Source organism: Miniopterus natalensis, chromosome 1 (assembly GCF_054644295.1).
Source record: "Miniopterus natalensis isolate mMinNat1 chromosome 1, mMinNat1.hap1, whole genome shotgun sequence".
NCBI classification, from domain to species: Eukaryota; Metazoa; Chordata; class Mammalia; order Chiroptera; family Miniopteridae; genus Miniopterus; species Miniopterus natalensis.
The window spans coordinates 145688226-145713066 of record NC_142081.1 but is presented as its reverse complement, the minus strand read 5'-3'; the positions used below and the strand labels follow the sequence as shown (position 1 = coordinate 145713066).

Below are 24841 nucleotides of genomic sequence, written 5' to 3'. Positions count from 1 at the left end.
ACATTTAAAAAACATAAACCCTAGAGTCTCTGTCCTGATTACCATCCGTGCCCTATGTGCTCCTCCCCAACTCAATTGACTTGTCATTCCGTGTTCCCTGAGTCAGGAACAACCCAGCAGAAAAACAATTAATTCATAAATACTGAAAGAAACTATCTGTGTTTATCTCTGCAGTACATACTTGTAAGTATAACACACATAAAGGAAAGCTCTTTGAAGTCCTCAATGGCTTTTAAGAGTGTAAAGTGGTTCTGTGATCAAAATGTTTGAGAATCACAACTAGGAACCTGGTTGTTTCCACGTCTCTACATAGGTGAACCTGAAGAAAGCCTGTTAGAGAACTCCCTTCAAAAAATATAAATTCATTAACCATTTATATGTGTATAACAACAATGAAATAATTTAGCACACGTGACATTTTGTTATGTAGTTTGGATCAAACATATTCAGGCTCAGGACTAACTACGGAAAATCATTTAAAGACAGATTTGCAGCTTAATTCAAGGGGCTTATCACTTCATTTACAAAAGTAGACTCTACAGAAAAAAAAAGATCTCTACAGAAATGGAGAGGAATCTACTACATAAAAGAAGTAAAGCTGTCTTTTAAGGATGACTCTCACATGGCAGTGATTCCTGATACAGTCTCAGGCTTTATGTCAGCTCATGAAACTTGCTCGAAAGCATGGGAGTGAATGACCTTTTTATTTTTGAAATAGCTATTTCAGAGAAAGCTTTATCTGCACAATAAGGCGAAAGTAAAGTGCTTTGGTATACTACATATACCTTACAGGTTTCAATGCCAGTTTAGTGACATGACAATGACTATTTGGGGCTTCTGAACAATATTTCTAGAGCACCAGACATGACCCCTTTTTTGTTACATAATAAATAGTAAGTAGAGGGGAAAAGTTGCCAAAGCTTAGATGACCTAGTGAATACACATTTAAAAGACTTGGAAAAGTAAACTACTGCACATGAATGCGTGTTCTGTCAACTTGAGACAGAGGACATCTATCATATCCCAACAATAATTCATCATAATTTGGTTCCTTTCAGCCTTTGACCAGTAATTTGGACATGATCCTCCTAAGGGAGCAAAGCATTTGTAGATGAGGCTTCATATTGATGGATCTGTTAAATTAGGTTTTACCTTGTAGCTACTGAGCAATTGAGCTGCTGAGGTTCCCCGCCCCATCCTAACAAGAGCTTTTGTGTACTTCATCACATACAACTACCAGAATTAGAACACTGCAACAATCCCATCAGAATTAAAGAGGGTTGTGATGTATGGTACCAGGGGCTTTTTAAACACCTCCTAGCATGGATGAAAAAGGGTGTCATTTATTCATACTTCTCTTATAAAATACACCTACTATATAATAGCAACATTCCCAGATCGGGGAATATTGTTCTAACTGTTCAATCCACAGATGGGACAAGTAAGATCTGGTTAAAGGATTTATTGAGCACTTACCCTGAGTCAGGCATGGAGCCAAATGTTTTACATGCATTTTGTCTTGTGATCCCAAAGGAACCTTGTAAGGGGGTTACTGTCGTCATCCCAATTTTATAGGTTAGAAAATCGAGGTTCAAAAAGGTTAACTAATTTCCCTAAATCACAAAGTTAGTAAATGGAAGAAGGTAGGTTATTTTCTCATTCACAATTGATGATGTCATGGATTAGGCAATGTATGTATTAATTCATTAACTTATTTTGACTACTGAGATTTGTTTGGATTAGAAGTTCACATTCCTGGTAAGAACCATGAAGCACACTTGGCCAACCTACTTAAAATAAAACCATACACATTTAGATGGAAAGATTATTCTATGAAACTGATATTCACAAAATATTTCTATTAAGGCAAAAATGACTTAAATGGTTAATATACTGTTAAAATGGGGAAAGAAATCCAAGACGAAATCTTATAGTTAGCACAAATACAGCAATGATTCCATGGTTAATACGGATTTGTTCTTGATAGCTTAGAAAAAACACTTTCTAATAATAGAGGGAATTTAGTGTCATGAAAGCAAAACAAGCACAAACACACACTTTCAACTAGATACACCTGGCCGTGCTGATAATGAGCTATGTAAATTTGGGCAAATTAACCAGTCTGAGTCAGTTTCCTCATCAATAAAGTAAGGATCTCAGGAACTGGATGGCATGGCTATCGTTAGAAATAGTGGTTGTATACTAAGGCCATTGTGACACAGCGAATCATTCAACAATCCATATCCTTCATATCATTCCCTAGAGTAAATTATATCAAAATAATGTGTTTACTGTCTGAGGCTGAGAATTTGCATGAAAGGGGAGAAAAAGCCAGAATTCCAATACATTTGGGAACACTGAATTAGAAGACACAGGGTATCTTCTATCAAATGTTCTTTAAAATGGAGATGAGAGGGCTGCCGTCTTCCTTTTTTGTGCTTCTTAGACTATTAATACCTAAAAGAAAAATGCTATCCACAATATGCACTTTTCATGAAAATTTAAATTAATGGGGGGGAAAGACCGTAAGTAAGAAAGGAGAAAAAAAGAACTTCTCAGTTCTAGGTTTACACTCCAAATCTTACTTTTTCCAGTACTCTACTACTTTTTCGAGGCCTCATTTACCAAGAAGGAGTTTTGGAAGCAGTAGCCCCTAGTAGTGGGCTAAGAAACCTTGAATTCAAGGTTGGATACAGAGGTTCCAGTCCCGCGTAGCTCTGTAATCCCAGATAAATCAATGGACGCTGAGAAAATTGTTCTGTAAAATGAGTGTTTAGAGTATTTTCACTAATTCTCCAGCCTCTACTAGATATGAAATCCATTAATTGCACACTGCTAATTTTAGTAACTGTCACCAAATAGGTTTCAGTGGGAGGTAAGTGAAGGGTGGCTACTAAAGCATTTGAAGGCTATTCCAAAGTGTGCCCAATAAACTAGTACCTTATTTGGCATATATAAATTGAACCCAACTTTGCTCATAACAATTTTAGGTAGTCAAAATAAAATAAAATAAATAAAATAAAATAAAAGTAAAGACTATACTAGATTAAAAATAAAACATAAGACAAAATTATGTATTATTAGAACACCTATGAAAGTATAAGATGAGATAAACCAATGAAACTGGGATTTGAATTTATAACTTATGGAATGAGCTTTGTCAGGTTATTAATTACATAAACTATGACAAGTATTGCAATGAAAAAATTAAAGATGCAACACAACAAATCAACATAAAGTCTGACAGAGACTGTGGATTTAGGAAGGCTTTTTTATGAAAAGGACTTTATATTTAAGTTGAGAACTGTGAATGAGAAGTCACACACACACACAAAAGTAGAGGGAATGTGAAAAGGCAACATACTGCATGATTCTGACTATATGACATTCTGGAAAAACCAAAATTCTAAAGCCAGTAAGAAGGTAAGTGGTTGACAGGAGTGAGGAAGGAGGGTAAGAGGGAGGAATAAATAGGGAGAGCACAGAGGAATTTTTAGGGCAGTGAAACTACTCTGTATGATACTATAATGGTGGGTACATGTGATTATAAATTTGTCCAAACCCATAGAATGCACAACACCGAGAGAAGCCCTAATATAAATTATGGACTCTGGGTGATAATGGTGTGTCAATGTTCATCAGTTATAAAAATGTCCCACTCTGGTGGGGGATGTTGATAATACGGAAGATTATGATTGTGTGGAGGCAAAAGATCTATGGAAAGTACCTGAACTTTCAGATCAATTTTGCTGTGAACCTAAAACTGCTCCAAAAAATAAAGTCTACTTAAAAGTAGAGGAAAGAAGATTCAAGGCGTGTTCGATTGACCACAGTGCCCCTTCTAACTTCCACTATGTTCTCGCCTAGGGAACCTCATTGATTACTTTGATTACTATCCCGTCATCTTAATAAATAATTACTTCTCTCCTCAGCATTCCATTAATATGTAGTAATATAATATTTAAGTAACATTTTAGTTATAATTAATACATAGCATTTGACAAATACTTTAATAATTTTATAAATTCCTAAATTTCCCAGGTGACCTTATAGCTTCCCCCCATCCTATTCTCGTTGGGCTCAATGAGACTCGCATTCTAAGACTGAACTCTCAGCTCTCCTTTCTTTCTCTTATGTTTTCATTCATTCTCAGAGCACCAACTACCACCTCTGTGTCACACTTCTCTAAACCTCTCTGTAAAATGCTTCATAGCAGTTAATGCTCTTAATTTATATATATATCTATCTATAGATATATAGATAGGTAGATAGATATATGTATATCTAGATAGATAGATATATAGATATACACACACACATACAGGGTGGGGCAAAAGTAGGTTTAGAGTTGTGAGTGCATGAAACAGAGTTTATTCTTATATTATTATTGTATTATTTTCCATAAGAACAACTGTAAGCCTAATTTTGCCCCACCCTGCACATATATATGTATTATAGTAGGAAAAGAGAATAAATATTTTCCCCATCTAAAACTGGTAATTTAACAACATTCTATATTTTCCCAGCAAAGCACTGCAACAATTCAAAATACCTATATGTGGAAAATATAAAACATCATCCCCAGTTTCATAAAGTTCAAAACTTAAAATTCTGGAAGAAAGTTATGATTTCTCTTCTATGCTTCTGTTAATTGCTATACAGGACAAATGAAGCTGGTGAGCCTAGAAGTCTACATCACTTTCTCGAACTATCTGTGGTTAAAGAGCCATGGTTTCAAGTTTCCAGTCCATGTTGCAGACCAAGTCTTACAAAATAACAATAACATGAATTATATAAAAATTATCATGCCCTTGGATTTCAAAGCAAGTCAAATTCTAATATTTCTAAATAACAGCACTCATTTTCTGCCCCCATCTAGGAATGGACTGGTAATAGAATTCACACACTAGCAGGGCCCTCACACCACACGCTGAAGAGCAGCATTCTATACAGTTCCCTTGTAGGGAATTCTCTAACTTTTGAGCATTCCTTAGCAAACAGATCTTAATACTTGGTTTCCATAACTCCACAGCCTAGTTTTATTAAAAAATACCCATTTTAAAAACTAAAGGAAATAATTAGCCAAGAATAAAGAAATAGCTATCCTACATTCAAATTTCTAAGTATAAGTTGAGAAGGCAATAAATCAGAGGAGAAAGTAAATTAAGTAACGAAGAATAAAAAATAGATTTTAAATGATCACAACAGTAAAAGTAAGTAAAAATGAATTTCTAGGACAAGAAATAATAAGAAAAAACTGATAAAATGATAATTTTGGGTGTAATGGATTTTCTTCATTTTCATTTTACTAAATATCTGCTCTCAGAAAGATAATTTTTACTGAGCTACTTTAATACTGCTTAACAATTTTGAGTTCATAGGCTTATTTTAGAGCCTGGTGAAAGATAAATACATTTAAATATATTATATTTCACATTTAATTTCATAGATTCCTAAAAATTCACATGACTAATTAAGAATTCCTGATAAAGTGACAAAAATTTTAATTGTTACATTGCTTTTAGTGGAACTGCTTTAGATTTTAAAATACTACACAAACTAATGTGCAAATCATCAAGAAAGTGAGCCTATTATAGCTTACTAACTTTTCCTGAGGTTGATTTTTAGAATGTATTGATACAAATAAAGTCATTGTATGGCGCACCAAGTGGGATCATAAATGGGTCTATTTGTAGTACTATTGGGAAGATAAACTGAAATAACGTAGGTGAAGTCCTTAGCTTAATACTTAAGAATATTTAATACTCAGTATATGTTGCTTATTATCATCATCATTGTTATTGTTACTATGTGCTTATGTTGGATATATAATATAAACCCAGGCTTTAAAATCTGAGATAGTAGCCCAGCCGGGTGTGGCTCAGCGGTTGAGCATCGACCTATGAACCAAGAGGTCACGGTTCAATTCCCGGCTGGGGCACATGCCCGGGTTGTGGGCCTGATTCCCCAGTAGAGGGTGTGCAGGGGGCAGCCGATCGATGACTCTCTCATCATTGATGTTTCTATCTCTCTCTCTCCCTCTCCCTTTCTCTCTCTGAAATCAATAAAAATTATTAGAAATAAGTAAATAAAATCTGATAGTATACCAGAAAAATAGAAAATTAACAAGAGTAAACAAATTTTAAAAAACAACAAATAATTACAGATATCAATGAACTAATTTAAAACATCGTAGCTTAAATTATCAATTCAATCAATATATATATCTTAAAAATTTTATGAGGGAATAGCAAACAATGGTATCCCAATTTTAAATATTACTTTTTTGTAAGAGAGAAAGTAAACTTTTCCTTGCATAGAAAGCTTTCTTCTCCAACCATTATAAAACAACCTTTTATAACTAAATCAAAAACTCCAGAAACAAATATATATTGAAAAGCTTAAGATGTCTTTAACTCTAATATTGAAAATAATCACCATTAAAAAATACAAACCCCTTTCAATGCCAAAGACTCTGTATTATTGGTCTTTCCTGGAAGCTATTATGTCAGAATCGTGTTAGTCTTCTTACCCATAAACCTGCTGATTCCGGGGATGTATCACTTGAACTAACCCAAACAGCATGTAAAAATAAAAGAGACAAAACTGAAACACTAAGAAAACCCTTGAAATGTGGTGAATTTGTATTCTTTAAATTTCCCACTAATTCCATAGTTAATAGTTAAATAACCATGTTATTATTTAGTTTAAAATACTAATAACATAATGCATCCTGCATGCAAAATTTCCTGATACTGTTATTAAAATAGTATACCATGAATTAAATACTTATTTATACGTGTGATTTAAGTAAACTTGATGTGACAGTAAGTAAGTATACAAATGCGTTAGCATACTTAGATGGGAAAAAAGGAAATAATAGTAATTTTTATTATTAGACAGATATATATAATTTGTTAAGCACTACCTTAGAGCAGTCATTTTCCAACTGTTTTATCCCTTATCTCATTTAATCTTCATAAAAGTCCTACAATGTAGCTCCAGCTACAGTTATTACTCCCAAATCACAGATGAGAAACCTGCGCGCAGAAAGCCTAAGTGCTCTTTAAAGTCACTGAGCTAAGGGGTGAGGAACTAGGATTTAAGCTTCAAGTGTGATCCCAAAGCTCATGCTTTCACCCACTAAGCATTCTGCCTTCCACAAGAAGAAAACTAGTAACAACCTAATATGTCTGGCACTTCATATATTTTCTCATTTTTACAGAGGAAGAAAGTCACAGAGGTCAAGTAACTTATAAGAGTTCAATTTCCAGAGTTCTCTCTCTACTTCTTAGTGTTTCTCAAAGCACTGTCTATGGGCCACCCATACCAAAGTCACGATATGCTATTTCACCAGTTAGATTCTTGAGCTTTAATTCAGCTCCAGAGATATAAACTTGATATATCTGGGGTAAGGCAGTTTAAACAAGTTACCATATGAGATACTCCAGAGTCAGAGAGAGAGAAAGAGAGAGAAAGAGAGAGAGAGAGAGAGAGAGAGAGAACGGAATAGAGCGTGTGTTTGATGAGAAGCTTTCCAGTTTTTCACTTCAGTGTCTCCATGAGAGAGTAAGATATTCATAGGCTGGCAAAAAAAAGAAAAAAGAAAAAAAAGGTGAAATTTAGTCTCCAGAACATGCGATGTTAACATGCAATCCTTTTACTGACTGACATTCAGGACAAAGAATAGATACTTAAATAATACTTCCTAAATAAATACCTTTGAAGTTTTCATATATATATATAACTTAACCCATGTATTATAGGCTAGCAATGTTTCAAAGTGCGGAGCCCTGCTGGTCTTTCATTCCTTCAGTCCTCGGGCGGCAGACTTCACTGTGACGGCAGAAGGGGTGTTGCAGGTCCAGGCGCCACCGGCTGCTGTTTTCATGCGGGAACCACGGTGCCCAATCCTCACAGCTCGTCTCTTCATCTTGGTTTTGCCACAGAAGGGGCAAGGGCGCTTGGCACGCTGGCTGATTTCAATGTTCGTCACCCTTTTCCTGAGGGAGGCGCCATAACCGTCCCGAGTTTACCCACGATTCCCACCTTCTTGGTGTGTTTGGTCATCTTGCCACAAACCCGTTGGACCCCAAGAGCCCTTTGAAGTTTTCCAATGTTAAAGTGTCACTAAGTAATATTTACAGAAGTGAGGATGATAAAATGCCAAAATATTCCTTGGCTTTTTGTTGCTGAAACTCAGAGATCTAGAGTTTTAGATGTATTTCTGTTCTTCCATAGAAAAGCTACCCTCAAGATGTTGTTTACAAAATCAGAAAAGAAATAAAGACACTTTAGGAATATATAACAGTTGGCATTTTTTATGTACTTTCTACAGGCTAGACATTGTGAATGTCTTATGAATGAGGTAAATTATTATATCTGTTTTATAAATGAGAAATCTCCAGTGTAGAAAAGTGAACCAACCTGACCAAGCTGATAAATGTGATATTAAACCTAGGGTTCAACCTTGGGTTATTTTATCCCAAAGGCTTGAATTATGCCAGCTCCATCCAATCACCACCATCAGCACGACCACCTCCAACATCACCACAGCTGTCACCACCACCACCACCGTTATCACCAGTGTCATCAGTGCCACCATCACCACAACTATCGCCATGGCTACCACCACTCCATTTGTTGCTTCAACCTGTGTTTCTGAGGAAGTTTGTTTCCAGAGTCAATTGGAGTGGTGCTAGTTGTTAAGGACAGGGAGTTAAAATTCAAAATATATACCCCCAAGCTATACTGAATCAGAATATTCCATGATGGAAACTAAAAATATATATCTTAAGTACTCCCCAGGCAATTCTTACAGAAAGTAAAATGAAAGGGCCATTATATATGCAATAGTGATTGAATGTATATGGGAGTATTTCAATTATTAAAATACTTCAACAAACATTTTTAAGGCTACACAAGTATAAATAGAAGGGTAAATGAAACAATATTTTAAGTATAAATGCAGTTGTTTATCCTTTTGTATTTTGTTACATTTGGAACAGTATGACCTAGTGCAATTTTCAAGCAAGTATAAAATAAGACTTCACTGTAAAAAACAATTATGTTTATAAGGAATAAATGATTTCCAAAGTACTGATCTGTTTGCATAATTTAAAACAAAGAAAACAATGCAATATAAATGGACTTTCAACATTTTGTGTTTGTTCCTGCAGGTAAGGCATGTTAATGAGCGCCTTATTAGGTAAAATGGGATCACACCTTGACATGGCACAGAAAAAAATCTAGGTTAATCATTTTTTTCAAACCTCCCATTCCTTACATTTATTTGCATCATATAACTACATGCCAAACCAAGCATAACATGGGCATTTTGACACAATCATACTTCATACAAGGACATTTCAAGTGAAGAAAATTTGGAAAATGATGGCAGGTGTCTACATTTCACCATCCTCTCATTACTCTCCCCAGGTCCCCAGACTAGCCATTTGAAACTAATTCATTAATTACTTAATGAATTGTGCACATATGCTCAGAGATACAATGGCAAGATTTTTCTCTGTTGCATTTTTTATGCATAGGAGAAAAAGCAAACTATCTATTTGTCCCTCACTAAAAGAATGGAAAACAGTGGTGTAGTGATACAACAAGATGTTATCAGCAATTAAAAGTAATAAACAAATTCTGCTTGTTTTAACGTGAAAAAAATCTCAAAAATAATTGAGTCAAAAGATCCAGCTACAAAAGTTAATATAGAGCAAGAATCAATTATGTAAATATATACAAATATATATATTATACACATATATATATGAGTAATATATAATGGATATTTGGTGACTGGATTTAAAAATAAGGAAGAAGGTATTAGGAGGAAAAACTTGGTGAGACATTCAAGGCGGCAGTGAAAACAAATTTAAGGAAGAGAGACACAGGGATGGATGCCGTGTTCTGGGAAGAGGGAGCAGTCCTTCTCAGGAAATGAGGCTGGGAAGATAGGCAGTGGCCAGGCTGTGAAACACTGATGACTCTGCTAAGGAATTTGGACTTTATTATGTTGGAAATGCAGAGCCAGAAGGGATTTGATAGGAGGGCGAAGTGCTCAGATGCATGCCTTAGGAAGATAACTGACTATCACATGGAAAGCTTGGTAACAGCATTAGGAGCCTGCTGCAATAGTTCAGGTAAACGATAATAAGCGACTCTGAGAAGAGAAAGAAGGACATGAACTTAGGAGCAGTTGTGAAGATCAAATTTACAAGCCCACAACTTCACAGAACTGAAGAAGGAGGACGGAAGAAAGATGATTAAAGGTGACGTCAAGATGGAGGCAAGAGCATACCATGGAGTAAAGACAGTCTCTTCAATAAGTGGTGCTGGGAAAATTGGACAGATACATGCCAAAAAATGAAACTAGACCACCAACGTTCACCATACACAAAAATAAACTCAAAATGGAGAAAAGACTTAAACGGAAGTCACGAAACCATAAAAATCCTGGAAGAAAACATAGGCAGTAAAGTCACAGACATCCCACATAGTGGAATTTTCACCGATACATTTCCTAGGGCAAGAGAAACAAAAGGAAAAATAAACATATGGGACTACATCAAACTAAAAAGCTTCTGCACAGCAAAAGAAATCAGCCTCAAAATACAAAGGAACCCCATGGTCTGGGAGAACATATTTGCCAAGGATGTATCTGATAAGGGGTTAATTTCCAAAGTGTACAAAGAACTCATATTACTCAGCAAGAGGAAGACAAACAACCCAATTAAAAAATGGGCAAAGGACTTGAATAGACACTTCTCCAAAGAGGACATGGGGATGGCCAAGAGACACATGAGAAAATGCTCAAAGTCCCTAATCATCAGAGATGCAAATTAAAACCTCAATGAGGGATCACTTCACACCTGTCAGAATGGCTCCATCAACAAATCAACAAACGACATGTGCTGGCGAGGGTGTAGAGAAAGGGGAGCCCTGGTACACTGCTGGTGGGAATGCAGACTGGGGCAGCCACTATGGAAAGCAGTATGGAGGTTCCTCAAAAAATTAGAAATGGAGCTGCCTTATGACCCAGTGATCCCTCTTCTAGAAACATATCCTAAGAATCCTGAAACACTAATCAGAAAGAATATATGCACCCCTATGTTCATAGCAGCACAGTTTACAATAGCTAAGATCTGGAAACAGCCCAAGTGCCCATCAGTAGATGAGTGGATAAAAAAGCTGTGGGACATTCACACCATGGAATACTACGCAGCTGTAAAGAAGAAGGATCTCGTACCCTTTGGGACAACATGGATGGACCTGGAGAATATTATGCTAAGTGAAATAAGCCAGGCAGAGAAAGACAAACATCACATGATCTCACTTATATGTGGAATCTAAAGAACTTAATAAACTGATGAACAAAATAGATTTGAAGACATGGAAGCATAGATGAGACTGACGAATGTCAGAGGGATGGAGGAGGGCGGGTGGGTGGAGGGGGAGAGAGTAACCAAAGAATCTATACGCATATATGCACAACCCAAGGACACGGACAGTGGTGTGGAGAGGGACTGGGGAGGGGGTTGGGATGGAGTGGAATGGGTCATTGGGGAGAAAAAGGGACATCTGTAATATCTTAAACAAACAAACAAAAAAAAACGAAAAAAAGATTTCTCCTTTAAGATAATGGGAGGGATTTGAGGGAGAAGCAGAGTTTGCATTATCAGCAGGTCTCTCAGTGGTAGACCTCAGTAGAAAGATTAGATGCATGTACCAATCCTCATAAGAAAAGGAGATTATAAAATATTTTATTAAGTGGTATAAAATTGAGAATAAAGTTATGGCACCTGAGAATAAAATAGGACAGGAGAGACTCTGGCAAACATCTGTAGACTGACATTTAAGTGGCAGGCAAACAAGGAGACATCATGACCCAAGGGGTGAAAGAAAACCAGGGGGAAGTCTTATTTCAGAATCAAAGAAAAGAAAATGTGTATTTGGCAAATAAAAAAGAGACTACCTAAATATACTTCCAGTATCTTTCCAGACATTTTGATGGCTATCTAAGTAGATTTTTAGGTAAGACTGTACTTCACAGACTCTGACCTAACTATTCAGCAAAAAATATACTCTCATATATTTCTGTTCATGAAATAAGTTATGGTCCCATGTGCAATGTCTGAAGGAAGTGACTAATTATACTTTCGTTAAAGACATAATCTTGTAGAATCAGACCTAGGAGTATAGTTGGAGAATAATAAAGAAACCAGAAATATATTAATAAAATGTAGTTCTGACTTGCATCACTGATGCTCTTTTTAATTTTTATTGTAATTTTCCCTTGGAATCTTAAGTCATGACAATGCTAATGAGGTTATAAATATTAAAAGAGTTATAGTAAAGTGACTCTACCTGTGCAATAGGCAAATTTAATATATTTTTTAAAAATGGATATTTTCCCCAACACTTGCAGGGCATCTCATAGACAATTGCTACAAAAAGTATATTTTTATTATTGCTATATTCTTAGAAAGTTAGAGGGGAAAACTATATCCTTTATAACATTAAAAAACAAATCCTATCCAAGAAAAAAAACTTCATTAAATTGTTGGTGACATATTTTGAAGAGTAATGAAGTTCTAATCTTAAGGATTCATTTTTTTAAAATTTTAAACATGTATTTATTATAACAATACATATATTTCAACTCTGTGGCTTCTCACAGTTATTTTCTCAGTAAAATCCCAGATGGATAATACTGATTAATTAATAAGTCATTATAAAACAAGTGCAAACATATAATTAAAATTAAATATATTTCCCCACAGTTCTTGAAAGATTCAGTAATTTCCAAACAATTATGAAAAAGGAATTAAAGTGGTTAGTCACGATTTGCACATTTAGTTATTTTGCTCAAGTATCTAAATAATTCATTCAAATGATCTATATCATGTTGTGCTTCTTGGAATAGAACTTTGAAACCCTTACTCTAAATAGTGCTGGAAAGAAGCATGTAAGTAAAACAACGACTTTGGACTACCAAGGATTCTTCTGCAGCAGACTGAGAGCTCACATTATGCTACTTTTTCTAATTCTGATAAATTTATTCTTGACCTTGCCTATTACATAAGAAACCACTGCCGAGAACTGCAGTTAATGCAGCTATGAAATTGTAACATCACCTTCCCTTGTTACAAGTGGTGTGATTTTCTGTCATTACCAAAATGTCTTAGATGGAGATACAAAGGCAGATGCACGGACACATTAGATAACCATGTCCTGCTTAAAGGACACAGGAGTAGTTTCAAAGGAGGGGAAAGAAGCTCCCCAACAGGTCCATGTCATGCCATCAATTACAGACCTGTCATACTAATGACTAAGGAAACGCAGGGAGCGGTGACAATGGGAACATTCATCTTTCTCTTCTCTGGAAATGGTGTACCTGTATCCCATTGCACTCTGTCTTCCGCAGCCTCCCGCCTCCCTGACTTTTGTTCCCCATGACAGCAAATGTGATCATGAGAATGCAGCCTATCTATCATCCTTTCTTCCTGAAAGGCACCTTGACTGAAGTTAATGACCGTAATGAGACCAAACAATAGATACCATATCCAAAGCCCTTATATTCAGCTTCGGTGAAAATGGGCTTGATTGAGACAAAAAAAGGTTCAAAAGACTGCACTGGAAAGGCAGATATTTTTGCACCATCTCACTTAATTTGCTCCCATAGTTCATGTCCTATATATCTACCAATATTCAGATAGAAAATGTGACTAAAAAGTAATGGGACTGGATTTCTTGTGTGGATTATACAGCAACAGCAGTATGTGGTAAGTATACTTTTTACTGTGAAAAGTTGACATAAGTGGAGATATTTTGAAACAGAGCCAGAAAAGCCATTCCAGGGGAACTGCCTGCAGGTGTTACTCCTGAAACCTTTGAAATTTTTAAACTGAGCAAAATAACACCTCGGTTGACCCAAACCAGCATTGTCTTACAAACAACTGTTTGCCAAGCCAACAAGAAAAGCAGACATCCACCCCAAGGACTGATGATTATGGACTCCCTTTCTGAAGACAGAATCAGTAACCAGACATGTATAACTAAGGAGTAACTATTTGTTAACACCAATAAAAATTCCTTTTTCTTATTCAAGTAATTATTGCCCTTCTTTTTTCTCACTAAAAATCCCTTACCTTTACCTTGTAATTGGGGCACATTCGAGTTTCTGCCTGATTCTGTGCTTTGAATTACAATGCTGTAATCTCAAAATAAATGCTTCTTGCCTCTCACATTGGCTTTTTATTTTTAGGTTAATACCACATACATACAAATTTAGATATCCAGGTATTCATAACACTTTTCCTCTTTCTCCTCCTAGTACTACTACTATCATTGCTACTATCTCTATTGCTACTGATGCTCCTATAGCTACATGCCAGGCACTGTTAGGCACTTTCAGTTATTTTAATTGCCACAAAAAAACAGAGCAGTAAGTGGTTGTTATCTCCATTTTACAGAGTAAGACACTGAGTCTCAAAGAAGTTAAATTATTTGCACAAGTAGTAATTCCGAAGTCTTCTCTTTACATTAGTATTAGAAATGCTAGGGGATATAAAACTTAATACAGGCATACCTCATTTTATTGAACTTCACTTTATTGCACTTTGCAGATATTGCATCTATTATATTGATAAATGTTGCGTGTGTTCTAACAACTCCACTGACAGGCTGTTTCCCCATCTCTCTCCCTCTCCTCCGACCTCCCTATTCCCTGAGACACAACACTATTGGATTTAGGCCAATTAATTATCCTGCAATGGCCTCTAAGTATTTGAGTGAAGGAAAGTCACATGTCTCTCACTGTAAGTCAAAAACTAAAAATGATTTAGTATGTTGAAAGCCAAGAGAGGCCAAAAGCTAGGCCTCATATACCAGGTAGCCACATTGTGAATACCAAAAAATAGTTTCTTAAAAGAAACAAAATAATTAATGAAGGTGGCTAAACTAAACAACAGATTTTTTAAAAAATATATTTTTATTGATTTCAGAGAGAGGAAGGGAGAGGGAGAGATAGAAACATCAATGATGAGAGTCATAGATCAGCTGCCTCCTGCATGCCCCCAACTGGGGATCGAGCCCGCAACTTGGGAATGTGCCCTAACTAGAAATTGGACCAAAATCTCTTGGATCATAGGTTGATGCTCAGCCAGGTAACAGATTTTTCATACAGATGAAACAGCCTTCTATTGGAAGAAGATACCATCTAGAATTTTCACGCTAGAGAAGTCAATGCTTGGTTTCAAAACCTCAAAGAACAGGCTGACTCTCTTGTTAGGGGCTAATGCAGTTGGTGACTTTAAGATGAAGCCAATGGTCATTTACCATTCCCAAAATTCTAGGGCCTTTAAGAATAATGCTAAATCTATACTGCCTGTGCTCTAGAAATAGAACAACAAATGGATAACAGAACATTTATTTACAACTGGTTTACTGAATATTTTAAGCCCACTGTTGAGATTTCTGCTCAGAAAAAAAGATTTATTTAAAAACATTTACTGCTCATTTACAATGCACCCAGTCAAACAAGAGCTCTAATAGAGATGTACAACTAGATTAATGTAATTTTCATGCCTGCTAACGTAACGCCCATGCTGTAGCCAATGGATCAGGAGTAATTTTGACTTTTAAGCCTTATTATTTAAGAAACACATTTCGTAAGGCTGTAACTGTGATAGCTAGTGATTCTGATGGATCTCGGCAAAGTAAATTGAAAACATTCTGGTAAGGATTCACCATTCTAGATGCCATTATAGATACTTGTTATTCATGGGGAAAGGTCAAAATATCAACAATAACAGGAGTTTGGAAGAAGTTTATTCTAAACCTCATAGGTGGCTTTGAGAGGTTAAAAACTTCAGTGGAAGAAGTAACTGAAGATGTGACAGAAATAGCAAGAGAACTAGAATTAGAAATGGAGCTCGATGATGTGACTGAATTGCTACAATCTCATGATAAAACTATAACAGATGAGATGTTACTTCTTATGGATAAGCAAAGAAAGTGGTTTCTTGAGATGGAATCTATTTCTGATGAAGATGACATGAAGATTGCCTAAATGACAGCAAAGGTCTTAGAAAATTATAATTTAGTTGATAAAGCAGTGGCAATGTTTGAGAGGATTGACTCCAATTTTGAAAAAAGTTTTACTGTGGGTAAAATGCTATCAAATAGCATCACATTCCACAAAGGAATTGTTCATAAAAGAGTCAATGTGATAAACGTCATTGTCTTGTTTTAAGAAACTGTCACAATCACCCCAACCTTCAGCAAACACCACCTTTATCAATCAACAGCCATCAATATTGAGGCAAGACCCTCTACCAGCAAAAAGATTACAACTCTCTGAAGGCTCAGACAATGGTGAGAATTTTTAGTAATAAAGTATTTTTTCATTAAAGTATTTTTAGACATAACACTATTGGACACCTAATATACTACAGTATAGTGTAAACATAACTTTTATATGCACTAAGAAACCAAAAAATGTATGTGACTCACTTTATAGATATTCATTTTATTGTGGTGGTCTGGAACCAAACCCACAGGATCTCCAAGGTATGCTTGTATACCCTGTTTCTTACAAGTTACAATATAGTAAGGGGAATGGGCAAAATATGTCTACAAATAGCTATGATATAAGGTAATAATGTAATAAATGTTTAAAGAGGGGTATAAAGACAACAAAGGAAAGCAATTTTAGGAGTAGGTCTCAGGAGAACATAACTGGTTTATCTGAAGGAGGTGAGTATGCATTTGAACTGCCTGGAGCAAGAAGAGAGCTCTCTTCTCATCACAGGAAGGCATGTGAGAATGGTATGTGTAAGACACTAAAAGACTGTAAAAATCATGTACAAATCCACTGGTGGCGGTGGGGAAGGCAACTTGTTACTGGGTTCTAATGTGCTGGTGTAGATGCAGGCAACCACTGCCTTTTTAACTTCCCCAGGTACCTCTATATTTGCATTAGTTTCAGAACCTGGACCTGATCAAAAACCGACACCAGGTACATGTTAGTGTCTGACAAAAACCCACCTGTGATGCTTTCCAGAGATAAGTGGACTACAGTCACAGTGTTTATTGTAAGTAAGCCTGTAGGGAAAACACCCTGATCCATTCTCTCTAACAAGCAAGCTCAAGCCACTTACACAGGAAAGTTATAGGGGAAAATATGAGCGACTGCATAGTTGATATTACAAGTGTGGTAGGTAAAATCAACTTAAAATGAATTTTAGAATTTACAACTTTAAATGAAAAGGCAGGCAGGTATTTCACAACAAACATTTTAACATGTGGTCTTCTATAATGAATATTTATAGTTTCACAGACAGAAGTTAACAGCCCTTGGGACTTTAAAAATAAATGATTCAATATTGCTGGAAAGATCTTTGGCCTTCATAGCCAATAGATTAAAAGAAAAATGCAAATTTGTGATAACTAGATCAAAATAAACATATATTTAACTTAAATATTTTTGTAATGATGTGTAAATATTCATTAATCTTTTCTTTGTTTATACATATGTAATGACTTGCTCAGGGCTTGTCTTAAAGCACCCAGACTCTCCCATTGTTTCAAGAGTCTTCATTAAACTGTCAGCTGAGGCTTGTAGCCTCTGGCTTCAGTTATGTTTTTTACCAGGATTAAATTAAAGAATATGAGGATTTATATTGTTTTTCTTTCCACATTGATAGGGTCCCATAGCTAAGTAGTGTGAAAAAAATTAAAGTGCAGAAACACATGTGGTGTTTCTATCACATCCTATCTCTTCACTGCCGTGTGTAAAACATTTCTGGCATTTTGTAATATACACACATATTTTAAAGTGTATATTTTTGCAATTGGTTTACATCATCTAAATTAAATTTCTCATTCTGTGTTTTAAATTTAAATTTACTTGAGATGATTTAGTTCATCATAAATTTAAAACGTCAAGTAAGTTCATCACAAATTTACTCAAAATGTCCATAATGACATAACATTGGCCCAATTTATGCATATTTTAACGTATCCTGATTAAATCCTTGAAGTCTAAAGTCAATGTTCTTCTTTGAGGTTTCTGTTCATTGACTTAGACACTCACTGGTGATCTCTTCTTTCTCTGGTCTTCTCTGGTGCTTATCATTCATAACATTTTTAGAAAATGTACCCATCTTTTGCTAAGATAGGTCTTGTCCCTCTCCAGGGGTGGGGAACCATTTTTCTGCCAAGGGCCATTGGATATTTATAACATCATTCGTGGGCCATACAAAATTATCGATTTAAAAATTAGCCTGTTATATTTGGTCAAACATTTAATTAACTCACCCCTAATGTGATGGCTGGAACTGCGGTTGCCTTGGCAGGGCCAGACCAAAGGATTACGGTCTGCAGGCTGGATGTTCCCCACCCCTGCACCAGACCAGAAGTTCTCTGAGAGCAAGAGTACTTCACTTTTTCAAATTCCCAAGCTATAGATAGGAATAGGTCATTCACATAACAGAGGTTCATGAAATATTTGCGTGGTGTGTGTTTTTTTTAAGATTTAATGATAATGAAGAAAGAGAAGAGAGAGGAGGAAGAGAAGGAAAGGGGAAACCTAAAAAGTGTGATTCATAACACTCAGAAAAATGGGAAAGTAGGACTCTAGCTGGTTACTTTGAAAAGGTGACAGAATATAGCAGTAAATTGGTCAAAACAGTCCAACCCGCTAAAGCAACAGTCATATTTTACTTGGGTATGTTTGTTCCACATACACTTTTCTGGAGCCCAGACTGAGTTTTCATACTTTAAACAGAGAAGCATAATGAAAACTCTGCAATCAATCCCTTAAACATGTCCTGAGCTCTGGAATGAGCAGACACTTAATTTTCCCTAACTTCAAGTGATTCATTCTGTCCTTTTAACACAGACTGCCTTAAACTACAAATCTCATGTTGCTATTGATGACATTATTGCCAATTTTGAAGAAATTAACCAACACAGGTATTCGTTCTTTCTCATATTTAAAACATTTATTTTCCAGTAATTGTGATTCAAATCTTAAACTTAAGTTGTTACATGCAACAATCCTAGATATATTAGTGATGATAATACATTTAGAGGAAACAGCACAACAGAAAGCATTCGATTAGAGTGAAGAAATCTTTAGTTTTACACTGAGCATTGCCCCTATCTAACTGTTATGACTTAAGGTAAAGTCACTCAACCTCTTTGAATTAACTCTGTTGACAAGCTTGGGAGCAACTTGTTGAAAAGTCAAGGCTGCCACCTTTATGAAAGCTCTGGAGTCCACTAAACAGATACAGTCAAAGGAAAGTAAAAAACAAACAAACAAACCCCTCTGTACTCCCTACCATTGAAGAAGAGATTCACATCTTGTCGGGCCTCTATGGACCTTGGAACACCGTATCCCACATCCGGGTGTGGTGCCCTGCACGGCTGTGAAGCGGAATCTCCTTGCGCACACCAAGAATGAGAGGAGGCTCTCACTGAAGCCGCAGCAGTGCTTTCTCCTTTGCTCTGTTTCCTCTCTATGTTTAGGTGCATTTGTTTGAGTATGTGAAGCCAGTTTCCTTCTAAGCACCCCTTATGGGGCACCTTCTCTACACTAAAGAGGCTACAAACTAAAGATAATATCTGTCAGACTTCTTCACAGTTGGGGTTCTGGATGTAAATTGGGTCGCAACAATTAATGCACACGTGTGAGATAGCAGGAACATTGAAGCGGAGGCTATTATTTTGTGCTTAGCTCTGCTGACAGACATAATTAATATATGGAGTTTTCTACGGCACTATCCCAAGGTCCATTCCATAGCTTTATGCCTGCTGAGTGCAGTTATGGAGTAAGTACAGCTTCCCTACCAGTGTTCCGGATGCCAGTCACTAGTTTTACGGATACGGAGAGAAGTGTGTGGCAGGAGCCCCTCCTTCCCTGCTGGACTGTACCGTGTGCTCTGCAAATTATTTCCTGAAGCCCAGCTTAGACTTCCCTCCACCATTTTTTTCCAACGCTATAAGCTCCTTAGTCCCTGTATTAAACTATTTTTGCCAACTCAAATTCATTTCTTTTTTTGCACCTGAACCTGGTATGATATATAAATATTTTAATGCTAATACTAGTAAAACATAGAAAACAAAGGAAGGATGGGTGGGAGGGAGAGAGGGGGGAGGGAAGGAGGGTAGAAGGGAGAAGAGACAGAATACACTAGATTGAAAGGCAATAAAACTTCAGTCCTGGTTGCACTACCGCTAACTCATTAATGTGACTTTGCCAAGTCACTTAGACTCTCCAGACCTTAGTGTCTCAAAATGAAGGGTATATTTTCAGTTTTCCACAAGTTCTAAAATTCTATGCCTTGTCAAATTAATTAAAGTTAAATCATTAGCTGCACTGCCACAAGGTTTTTAAATCTAAGGCAAATGACCTGTTTTCCTTATAACAGAAAATACAAAAACCTGCATTTTTAAATTTTCTTGTGATTTCTCTCATATCTTAGTAGTTTCATTAAAAATCAAGAACCTGCAGTGCCACTTTGAATAAAGAATTAATTACTCATATGAACAACTTTACGAATTAGACAGCTTTTTCAATTTAAATCCTTAACAAAAGCTTTCTAGTCTTTTGGTTTTTTAAAAATTAAAGGTATGAGGTTAAAAAAAAAAAGTTTTCTTGAAAGTCAATCATAGAAGCATTTTATTCAATATGAATATTGTCCTAACTCAATACTCCTAACAGACAGTTAGGCACTATCTGCTCATAAACCATAAAATGTTTATGCAACTAAAGAGTGTTACCTGCTTACTAAAAATGCTTTAAAGTAATTCTGAAATGGTTTGATGTATTGAACAATTGAGTAGTCTGACATGGCATTTACCACTTTTTAATAACACTATCATTTTCTTAGATGATGCAGAAACAATGATAGCTATTATAATAATTTAATAATAAAAAACAAATGATGATTAAGTTGTAATAGCCTGACCAATTTTCTGTGGTTTACAAAAACAGACTCAATAGTTGTCCCTAACACCTTCGAGTGCCTACATGTATGTTTCAAAAGATAGTGTTGCAGTGACTGCTAATTGGTTTTAATATCTCAGTTTTCATCTGGGCCGCTGATATCCAGAGGTGGCCATGTATCTGTAGATACTGGATATTAATACATAAAGGGAATTGTTATCTGATCACAATGTAAATTTTGGTGGCAAATTTGAGGGTATTTACTTCAAAAGGAGAGATGATACCCTTCCTTCCCGTCCCTCTGGTACCTGGCACTTGGGTGTGATGTCTGGACTCGCACGCTTAAACCAGGAGGATGCGGTCCGCGGGCCAGGGCTGCTAAGTGGCGAGCTGGTTGAAGCCCAGGTTCCTGGTAGCTTCACAGAGCCTCTACAGGAGGCCCTAAACTGCCTACCTCTTTTGTGAGAAAGGGAGACATTTCTAGTTATTTTGAGTTTTATATGCAACTGACTCCACCCTTCACATAAGCATTTTTTCAAATTAGGAGGTCTTTTAGTTCTCATTAAATGTATGTATAAAATTTCTTAAAGAATCATGAAAAATCAATATTTTATATATACCATTATATAATGTCCTTTGGGGGGAAAAAAACTATATAACAGTTTCTTTAAAATTTTTTGTGGATGTTATGATGTATGTGTAAATATACTGGCAGCAAAAAATAGTAAATGGAAATGCTAGGCATTGCAGGAAGTATATATCTCAACAAAGTCATCCAGTTCATTTTAATCATACATATTGAACACATAATTTAGAACTCATACTTAGAGTAAATAACTCTTTTTAAATTTTCTAATTGGAACCACTATAAAATTATGCCATTAATGAACATACAGAGCTAATTAATTACTGTACACTTAATTACAGATTTCTCAGCGGGAGTGGGGTAGAGGGGGTCAATGGGAGAAAAGGGGGGACATCTGTAATAGTCTTGACAATAAAGATAAATTAAAAATAAATAAATAAAATAATAAAAAGATTTCTCTGCTAACATGAAAGGGAAATTAAAGAAAGATCCACTTGAAAGAAAGTCAACACACAAACATTTTGAAATGATTTCTATTTAAGTACAACAGAATTCAAATTAAATATTTATTAACAGATTAGGTTATACATATAAAGACATCTTTTTAAAATATGGTGCCTAGAAATGATTTTTTTAAGCATAAATAACGGAATTAACACTTACTCTGTGCCAGGCAGCATATATACTTTTTTCATAACCCTTAAAATATCCTGTCAAATAGATCCTATTATAATCTTATTTTAAAGATGAAGAATCTGGGGCTCAGTTCTCAAGTTCTCTGAAGGAGTGAAGTGGGGAGAAGATGGAAGAGCCGGCAGAGCTCCTATGTATCTTCCTGGAAAAGGTGAACTCTTAATCATCAGGCTATACTACCAACAAAGACAATAATAACAAGATTTAGTATATATTTTTTTCCCTTTATGCCTTCCCCACCTCTAAGATCATCTTGCACTTAGCTAACAGATAAAAAGTAACTGTAATCACAACTATAATAGGAATTTAGCTTTAATGAATTTAAAGTTTCCATTAAGTAAGGATTCTTAAAAATCTATGATTTGTGAGTTTGCTTAAGTATATATTTGCATTACCCATTGTTAGGATGTTGGCATCTGCATTTCAACTCAAACTGGTTATTATCTACTTGCCTCTGCATTTGCACTAACACTGTAACTATTACAACTGTATTTCCTGGAGAAATATAAGCTCAAAGAGAAACCCATTAGTGCTGATGGAAGTGAAAAGGTCTAAGAAAACTGTCATTCTTAAGTAGAAAATATAAGTTAGATAATGGGTAGGATGTTGAATTGAGCAGGGGCTCTCTGACCTTTAATTGAATAGGTTCATTTTCTGTCTTATATAGAAACAAGAAAAGGAAATTTATCAAAATGTTTCAGGAAGTGTTCTAGCCAGTGCAAAAAAATAACTTTTATGCAAGAAATTATATGCTATGATGGAGATCAGTGAAACTTGATTTTATAACCATTTTAGCTGCCCAAAGCACATTAAATTTTGTTTTCTTAAATTGTGACTTATGTCAGTAGGTTTCCTGAATATTCCACAAATTGGGATTCTAAGTTTAGTATTTAATTTTTAAACTCTGTATTTTTATGGAAATAATAATATACATCCTTTCTGCATGTTTCTAGTGAACTGGAACTTACTGTATAAGCAATTCAGTACTTTAAAAAGGCATGCCTTTTTTTTAAATTAAATCAGAAGCGAGACCTTTACTAGTTATCATGTTCATATTAGAAAATCTGCCTCTGTGTTGAAACAGTCTTATATGAGAAATATTCAGAGATTTCTAGGTGTGGCAGTTCTTCTAATATTATTTAATGTATTTGTTCTGTTTACATCTCTGTTTAATTTCTTTTATGATGTAACAATACGATCACATAGTGATCTGAAGCACCGTTACCACTTTGAAGACAGTGTTGGTTATACTGATATTATCAACTTTCTAACTTGAATCAAACAACCGAGTCTAGAGCCATTTAAATCAAATACTATTGTTCTAAATGACCACCAATAATAAAACACTTATTCATACAATGTTATAGAAAATGTTCAAGATAAAATTCTCAATATCTTTATAACACAGATATCTGTCTACTCATGGGTTTTTCCTATAGGTTACTGTTAAATGCAGAAAGTTGATTTTACCACATTTCACAAATTATATAGGCCACAGTAAGCTCTCCACCAGGCATCCAAAGAAAATTGTAACTTTGAAACATGCATCATTTATAAAAGAATATGGCCAAGAGAGTAAAGATTACAAACTCAAGAAGTGAATGATTAACCCAGCTCTTTCATAACCATGAACTGACAGACAGAAAATATCTTGAGCATCCTTTATTGATGAGAAACTATCAACCATATTTAGCTTTTCTGTTTTTAAAATCTTAATTGAGTAAGTTGAGCATTAGTACTATTCTTATATCATTTAATTACCAATAGATGTTCTGATAATATTTGGAGTTCTCTTTTATACTGTGAAAACTTAGCATGTTCTACAAGATGCTCCTTTCTCCTTGTTGAGATTATATCTAAGTTTCTGTTACTTTCTATTTTTTCCAAATTTTAGATTTCTAATTCAAACTTCCATAAAACCTAAAAGTATAACAAAAAGTAGATCACAAAGACAACCATGTAATATTTCCAGCTCCCTATAACTATGTGGAATATTCCTAAACTAATTCTCCAATACTGATACACTTTGCATAAACATACAGAAGAATTCCCCAAATAATAGTCTATTCTCAATTTTTTTACCCAAATATCACTCTTTTTACTTTTTAAATTTTTAATAGGAACATGGTTTTTAATAGTAATAACTAAGACTTACTACATAGTCAATACAATTCTAAGTACGTTAAGCATATTAACTCAGTGAACTAAATTAGCAGAATTTAGCAACTGCGTGAGTGAATTCTCACCACAAACATAAAGAAAGCATTACTGTCCTCATCATCATTAGATGGGTAAACAGAGGCAAAGAAACCTTACCTAAGTTGACTAAAGTCAGACAGGTTTATGTAGTGAAATTCATATTTGAATACTGGAATCATAGTTTGGATTCTTGTGCTAACTGCTACTCTTAATTTTACAATAAGAAAATAGAAACTCAATCATAAAAAGAGGCAACTGACAGTGAGCCACAGGGGACTACAGAACACTGAAGAAAACATAATTCATTGAAAGGGGCAGCAGGTAAGTAGCTCTAGCGAACTGTTGTATAGAAATATTGTCATTTTACACTATTTACAAGCTAATAAGCTAGCCAGTTA

At 35.4% G+C, this 24841-nt stretch overlaps 1 protein-coding gene, 1 long non-coding RNA gene and 1 pseudogene across 2 annotated transcripts in view; all 3 read right to left on the bottom strand.

The window, feature by feature from the left end:
* Positions 1 to 24841, bottom strand: part of LOC148094435 (uncharacterized) — a 249630-nt gene that overhangs the window by 171523 nt on the left and 53266 nt on the right. The window lies entirely within an intron of this gene.
* Positions 7805 to 8070, bottom strand: LOC107535689 (large ribosomal subunit protein eL43 pseudogene; annotated as a pseudogene).
* LOC107535669 (uncharacterized) overlaps positions 22377 to 24841 on the bottom strand; it is a 54449-nt gene continuing 51984 nt past the window's right edge. Inside the window, exon 4 of the long non-coding RNA XR_015714379.1 lies at positions 22377 to 22420. This is a non-coding gene — a long non-coding RNA (uncharacterized LOC107535669). The remainder of the gene's footprint in view (positions 22421 to 24841) is intronic.